Consider the following 7,775-nt stretch of genomic DNA (forward strand, 5'->3'; position numbering starts at 1 on the left):
CATTACTAGTATTAATTGTTATAAATCTCTGAAGAATCTCATCATAGTGTAGACACACCGGCAGTAGCCCCCGTGGCCCTTTCAGAATTTACCCAGAGGAAATTTTCTAGTTGAAATTGTTTTACTCTAAACAAACCATAACTAATAATGTTCTGTATTTTAATCATGATGCTGTAATTTATGTTAGTTTTACAGTTTATTGTCGCACACATTGAAACATTTTATATTCTATGTTAAATATTTTTAAGATATAAATTATCACTGATTATCAGTCTTCTATAGATCACTAACAAAACATTTAATGGGGCCAAATTAATTAATGTAACTGGATGCTTCATAAACCACCATCACTAACCAGATATTATCATCATCAGTTGAAAGTTGACAACTGCAGGAAAATAATGATATAAAATATAATAATTTAGGAATCATTAACCTATTCTTAAAATAGTGTATAATGTCAGCAACAAAAAACTGTTATAAAACATAAATTATATAATTTTTAATAGTTAGTAAAAGTAAAACAACTATGAAATAATGTTTATAAAGTCACAATGTATAAATTATGTTTTCTTTTATGGTGAATTCTTGTTTCCGATGTTGTTGATTTATTTCAGAGCCAAAATATTTTAGATTTTAGATGAATTTAATAGTTGAATTATATCTCATCATTTATGTGTTTATGTATTTATTTTTTATTTTCAGGATGTGTAAAAGAAACCCACACTTGGGCGTTCTACGTGCGTCTGACTCTGGTTGTCGTGGTGATCGTGTCATCAGCGGCTGCTCTGATATTATTCTGCTGGAAGAGAAAACACAGAGGTGAGACCACACACACACACACACACACACACACACACACACACATACACACACACACACACACACACAAATAAACACACACATAAACACATACACACACACACGCACACACACACACACACACACACACACACACACACACACACACACACACACACACTCAAAAACCCACAAAACTCATTGTATCTGTTGTTCCAGATGATAATCTTCTGAGCTGTGTGTTTTTCAGAACCTCCTGTGGAACCTGAATATGTTAATGCTATAGAGGTGAGTTTGAGTCAATCTTTGTATTATTATTTTTGTTTGTGAATCAAGCTGATATTAATACAAACCTCTTTTTATTTTTCTCCTGCAGCTCAACAGATTGTCTGAGAACAGAGAGGAGGAGAGACGGAGCAGATCTCCTGCTGCAGAAATATCTACAGTTTACACTTTTTAGCAGCTTTCCTGCAGCAAGTTCTCAGCAGAAAGTAGGTAAAAACTGTGGTGGGATTTCAGTTCAGAAATCTTTACACTTCATCTACTAAAAATAACTTGACTAATAGGGGAGTAACAATAGATAGAAGACCATTGAACCAGTACTGAACCATCCAGCCATCCATTTTTATCCTCTTATCTGTGGGCCGGGTCGCGTGAAAACAAGATAAAAACAGTAAATCTGAGGGAAATGATCTTGCTGCATGGACAGATAATTAACCTTGACAAGATTTCTTAAATTAAGATTATTAAATCTAGAAAAAAGCATGTTGAACACTTAAAATAAGAAATTAACTCTTAAAACAAGATAAATTAAAGTTGTAAGCAGCGATGAACTGGCCCGAGCAGAGTGACCTGATGATTATTAGTACAATATCAATAAATACACAAAATGAAAAAACACTAAATTACTTTAAAAAGACACAAAATGACAAAAAAAATACACAGAATTACCAAAAAAAGACACAAAATTATTTAAAAAAAAAGAAACAAAATGACAAAAAAAAGACACAAAATTACAACAACAAAAAAAAATTTTTTTTTGAAAAGAAACAAAATGACCAAAAAAAACACACAAAATTGCAAAAAAACACGCAAAATTATTTTAAAAAGAAACAAAATGACCAAAAAAAGACAAAATTACTAAAAAAGACACAAAATTATTTTAAAAACACACAATTTTTTTAAGACACAAAATTATATAAAAAAAATAACATTATTTAAAAAACCAATAAAATAAAATATTACCAAAAAAGTAATTAAAGGGACCTTCCACACACAACACAGTAAAGTGCCATTCATATAAAACTCACATTAAACTTTCATATCAAGGTGGGGGCCACAAAATATCATCACGAGTGCCACAATTGGCCCGCGGGCCGCCAGTTTGAGACCCATGGTTTAAATGTTGACGCTGAAATGTTTTCTCTCTTTTGCAGCTCGTCAAATAGAAGCGAGACAGAAGGATCTCAGATCATCATCATCATCATCATCATCATCATCATCAGAATATGAAAACTAAAGACTTTTTCATTGACTGCTGCCTTTGATTGAATCAGATTTCTTAAACTGCTCTGTAACTTTAACTACAGCTGTTTTAACCTTTTGGCTCTTTAATTGTATCTAAATGTATTTTTATGATTTGATGCTTTTGCATTTTCTCTTGAAGCCTTTTTATGTTTATGTAAATCACTCTGAATTATCTTTTTGCTGAAATGTGACACACAAATAAACTCTCCTGTCTGAACTTCTGATAAAGTCTCACTTGAATGCAGCCACAGAAAGATTAAATACACAGAGACACATGAAGCACAAAGACATAGAAATACAATAAAAAAGATATAAAGACCAAACAAATTATCCTCCTAATATAAGTATAAGTATAAATAACAACAGAAATCTGCTGTTTTCAAACTGATATTGACTTAAAAAAGTTGCAACAGAAGTTAAGGTCAAATATCTTTCATCATCTGCAAGTTTAATTTCTCCTTTTTTGCAGCTCGACACATAGAAGTGACAGGAAATGATCAATGAAGACAAGATGACTGTGTTTTCATTCAGCTGGTGTTATATTATTAAAAGATTTTATATAACTGCAATAAAAAATACTAAATTCAGAGGATTCTCAGACTTGTATGACTATTTTTTAAGAGTTATATGTCTTTTCTTTCTTCTCACATTGCTTTTATCTTAGCCTAAAACTATCACTTCCTTCTTGTTTTCTCTTCTTGAACTTGTGTACAAATCCACTTCTGCTTTGTGCTCTGTGCATTAATGTCTTTCTTTAGGACTTTATGACATCTAGTAAATCTTCTCTTCTTGATTATATTTTCTGCTGACGAGTGCAAAACATCAAATCAATGACAGAAAATCAAAAGTGAAGAAAACAAGCATTTTATATAATTAGATGATCAGACAAGAGAGACAACTGACCCTCCACAGGGTCAATTAAGGCTTTGATAAGAGTTAACACATGAGAAAGTATCTCTTGTTTATTATTATTATTATTATTATTATTGTTATTATTATTATTAGTGTTCTGAGACTCTTGTGGACTCAATGAGCCCAATGTTCTTCATGTGTGATGAAGTTAGTGAGTGAAACTTTTAAAATTCTTTATTGAGCATGATAGTGTTTTGAAAGTTAAAAAAGAGATTCAAAATCACATTTTATGTTGGACTAAAGGACTAAAAAAGACACAAAATGCCTAAAAAAAGACACAAAATGCCTAAAAAAAGACACAAATTACTAAAAAAGACACAAAATGACTAAAAAAGCCACAAAATGACTAAAAAAAGACACAAAATGACAAAAAAGACACAAAAAGACACAAAATGACCAAAAAAAGACACAAAATTATCAAAAAAAAGACACAAAATGACTAAAAAAAGACACAAAATGACTAAAAAATACACAAAAGACACAAAATCACCAAAAAAAGACACAAAATTATCAAAAAAAAAGACACAAAATGACCAAATTGTTATGCTAAACAAGACCCAAATAAAATAGAGTCCCACTAGAATAAAACCAGAGTTGATGACAGGATCACACACAATCACAAGATCACATTTATGTTGGTTTTTATTTGTTTCTTTTTGGTTCTAAATGTTGATCCAGTAAGTCAGAATAAAAAATCTATTATTATTATTATCAGGTCATATAGGTGAAAAATATACCAACATGGTATTTAAACATTTTTAAGTGGTGAATACAGACAGGATGGAAAGGGTTAAAAATGGACAAAATAGCCCAAAAAGACTCCATAGAGTTAAATAAATAAATAAATAAATATAATTAGCTGGTATTATATGAAAGTTTTTGCGTTTCAGAGCATTCTGCAGACCTTTATGAGTTGTTGTTTTTTCTTTCTTAGTAATAACGTGTTTTTAATTTCTCACATTAGCCCAAAAAGTTCCACTTCCTCCTAAAGATGCTAAACTTTAACGGTCAGTGGAAAAACACAGAAGATATTTCTGGTGAAAGATGAACAAGCACAACACATCGACCACAAAGAGGGTGTTTCTGTTGAGAGACACACATAAAAAACTGATAGAACACACAGTTCCTGTTTTTAACCCAGATAGAAGCTGAAGTCAGAAGTGACTCTGTGTCCTGAATCATTTCAGTCTGTATGAAGATGAGGGTGAATATCTCCAGCTGCCTGCTGCTCTTTGTTCTGGGCTCTAATGTCTCTGCAGGTAAGAACTTTTATATCAATCACACATTTATTATTGGTTAGATTTTCTCCTCGAGCTTAAATCCTTAAACTCAATTTGACCTAAAATGTAAAGTCACCAATGAAGAAGATCATATTTAATGTGCAATCTCTTCATTTATTTATTTATTTAGTTATTTATTTATTTCTACGGCACCTTTCAAAACCAGGGTTACAGGGTGCTTTACAAAATACAATATCATTGAGACAACACAACAGTTAAAACAACAATTAGAGAACATCATCAAGACAGTGAACAAGCATTAGATAAAATAATAGAAACAAATATTAAAATATGTGAAAAATATTAGAATTATTGCACAAATGCCGGTCTGAACATGTGGGTTTTTAAAGGTGTGATCTCCCTTTTGTCTTCAGCCTATATAGACCGTGGGACGCTTAACAGCATGAGGTTCTCAGATCTGAGGGATCTCGGTGCAGAGTAGGGGGTTTAACTCATTGGAGTCTATGGGGCTATTTTGTATTTTGAATCCTTTTCATGTCTTTCCATGTCTTTTCTGTCTTTTTTGGTCATTTGTGTCTTTTTGTGTCTGTTGTTGTCCTTTTTTGTCATTTTGTGTCTTTTTTTTTTAGTTATTTTGTGTCTTTCTTTGTGATTTTGTGTCTTCTGTGGGGGTTTTTTGGTCGTTTTTTTCGTCTCATTTTGTGTCTTTGTATCTTTATTTAGTCATTTTGAGTATTTTTTAGTCTTTTTGTGTCTTTTTTTTGTCATTTTGTGTCTTTATTTAGTGATTTTGTGTATTTTTTAAGTAATTTTGTCCTTTTTTGTCATTTTGTGTCTTTTTTAGTCTTTTTGTGTCTTTTTTGTCATTTTGTCTTTTTTAAGTCATTTTGTCTTTTTTTAGTCATTTTGTGTATTTTGGTCATTTTGTGTCTTTTTTTAGTCATTTTGTCTTTTTTGGTCATTTTGTGTCTTTTTTAGTCATTTAGTCCAACATAAAATGCTATTTTGAATCTTTTTTTACTTTCAAAACACTATCATGCTCAATAAAGAATTTTAAATGTTGCAAATGTGACCAAAGGTGTCAAATCTAACATATAAGAGGGTTCCATCCAGTTCTATCATTTGATACTAAATATATTTGAGCTTGTCTCCAGTTTTACTTGGTATATCATCATCAAACTGAAACGAAAAGACACAAATTACTAAAAAAAAAAAGACAAAATTACCAAAAAAGACACAAATTACAAAAAAAAGACACAAAATTACCAAAAAAAAGGACACAAACTACAAAAAAAAGACACAAAATTACCAAAAAAAGTAATTAAAGGGACCTTCCACAGACAACACGGTAAAGTGACATTCATATAAAACTCACATTAAACTTTCATATCAAGGTGGGGGCCACAAAATATCATCACGAGGGCCACAATTGGCCCGCGGGCCGCGAGTTTGAGACCCATGCACCAGAGAGAACTACAACAAATACAGGAAGTGTGTCTGCGAAGTTGTCGCTGATTTAAAAGTGTGATGTGTTTGTTGTGCACAGGAACAGTTGTCCAATCAGCTGAAGAAGGAGCCGCCATCACTCTGAGCTGCCCTCATCATGTCGGAGGATCACACAAGACCAAATGGAGCACAATGGCTCATCAGGTACCAGAACGGGCTTTTATGTCACATGTTGACCACACGATGACTATGAAAGGCGTGCAGCTTTCTAACTCTGGACTTTACTACTGTGATGGAAAACCTGCTGTGTACCTGAATGTGACAACAGGTGAGAGACAACAACACATCCTGCTCTGTGTTCAAGTGGTTTCAGCTGTTGGAACTCCCTTTTACCTGCAAGTTCCCTGTGTAAGCTGCATATTCTACTTATTCTTCATTGTTTTCAGCAATGTTGACAACAACACCAAGAACAACCGGACCACCAACACCTCAGACAGAAACAGGTACAGACCCTGCAGAATACACTGAAGAAACAGAGCCACAAAAAGAAATGCAGGAACAAAACATTCTAATCAGTTCATCCTTGAGTCCAGGTCAACATTTGTGCCAAATTTGAAGAAATGCCCTGCATATTCCCTTTGTTCACTACATATCCTTCTTTGCAATATATATTTTAATTTTCCACACAGAAGGTAACGAGACAACAACGGCATCATCGTCTACAGCAAATCTCACAGCAGCAACAACAGCCGGACCACCACCACCTCTGACAGAAACAGGTACAGACACTGAAGAAACAGAGTCACAACAAGAAGATTAAAGATTAAACAGACCAAAATTGGGAACATTGCTCTTTTTTTGTTTTTTACATTTTAGTTATTACTAGAAATATATCTGTAAATCAACACACAATGCTGCATGTCTGAGCATTGATTATAATGGAAATTATATTATTATAATTACTATAAGGATTATTATGAGGGACATAATTCAGAATTACCATTCACACACACACATTCACACACTATAGTAAAAACCTCACACACCTACATGTGAAATGCTTCCACACACACAACTGAAATGCTTCTACACAACATTTCAGTTGTGTGTGTGTGTGTGTGTGTGTGTGTGAATGACAATTCTGAATTATGTCCCTGAAGGCCCCTCATAGATTATATTATGGTGCAGTTTGAGCGCCTGATATCTGAATGTTTCTTGTCTTGCAGCGACTGATTTTGTGTGGGAAAAGTATGTTCGTCCGCTGATTGTATTCCTCTATTTAACCATCATGATCAGCATCACTGTCTCCACCTGGATGAAGGGTAATACAAGAAGATTTGATCTTTGATCAGTTCTTTGTCCCGGAATATTTAGACAGACAGAGAAAGTGGAAAGTCATGTCTAATAATGACGATGAACATATCGCTTGAAATGTTGACGCTGAAATGTTTTCTCTCTTTTGCAGCTCGTCAAGGAGAAGCGAGGCAGAAAGATCTCAGATCATCATCATCATCATCATTATATGAAAACTATCAAATGACTGCCTTTGATTGAATCAGATTTCTCAAACTGCACTGTAACTTTTACTATACTTTTACCCTTTTTGAGCAGTTTGGCTCTTTAATTGTATTGAATTTTACGAATAGTTGCTTTTGCATTTTCTCTTGAAGCCTTTTTATGTTTATGTAAATCACTCTGAATTATCTTTTTGCTGAAATGTGACATACAAATAAACTCACCTGTCTAAACTTCTGATAAAGTCTCACTTGAATGCAGCCACAGAAAGATTAAATACACAGAGACACATGAAGCACAAAGACATAAAATCAGTTTAACTAACAACACAAC

At 33.1% G+C, this 7,775-nt stretch overlaps 1 long non-coding RNA gene across 2 annotated transcripts; it reads left to right on the forward strand.

The window, feature by feature from the left end:
- The first annotated feature begins 1,051 nt into the window (after nt 1–1,051).
- On the forward strand, nt 1,052–2,624 carry LOC131985077 (uncharacterized). Of its 2 annotated transcripts, none has more exons than XR_009395610.1 (3): nt 1,052–1,089; nt 1,178–1,296; nt 2,238–2,624. It is a non-coding gene; the product is annotated as an uncharacterized LOC131985077 (long non-coding RNA). The 2 variants fall into 2 exon arrangements; XR_009395609.1 differs by having other exon boundaries at nt 1,178–1,292.
- Nucleotides 2,625–7,775: the final 5,151 nt, after the last annotated feature.

This window comes from Centropristis striata, chromosome 14 (genome assembly GCF_030273125.1).
Source record: "Centropristis striata isolate RG_2023a ecotype Rhode Island chromosome 14, C.striata_1.0, whole genome shotgun sequence".
Taxonomy (NCBI): Eukaryota; Metazoa; Chordata; class Actinopteri; order Perciformes; family Serranidae; genus Centropristis; species Centropristis striata.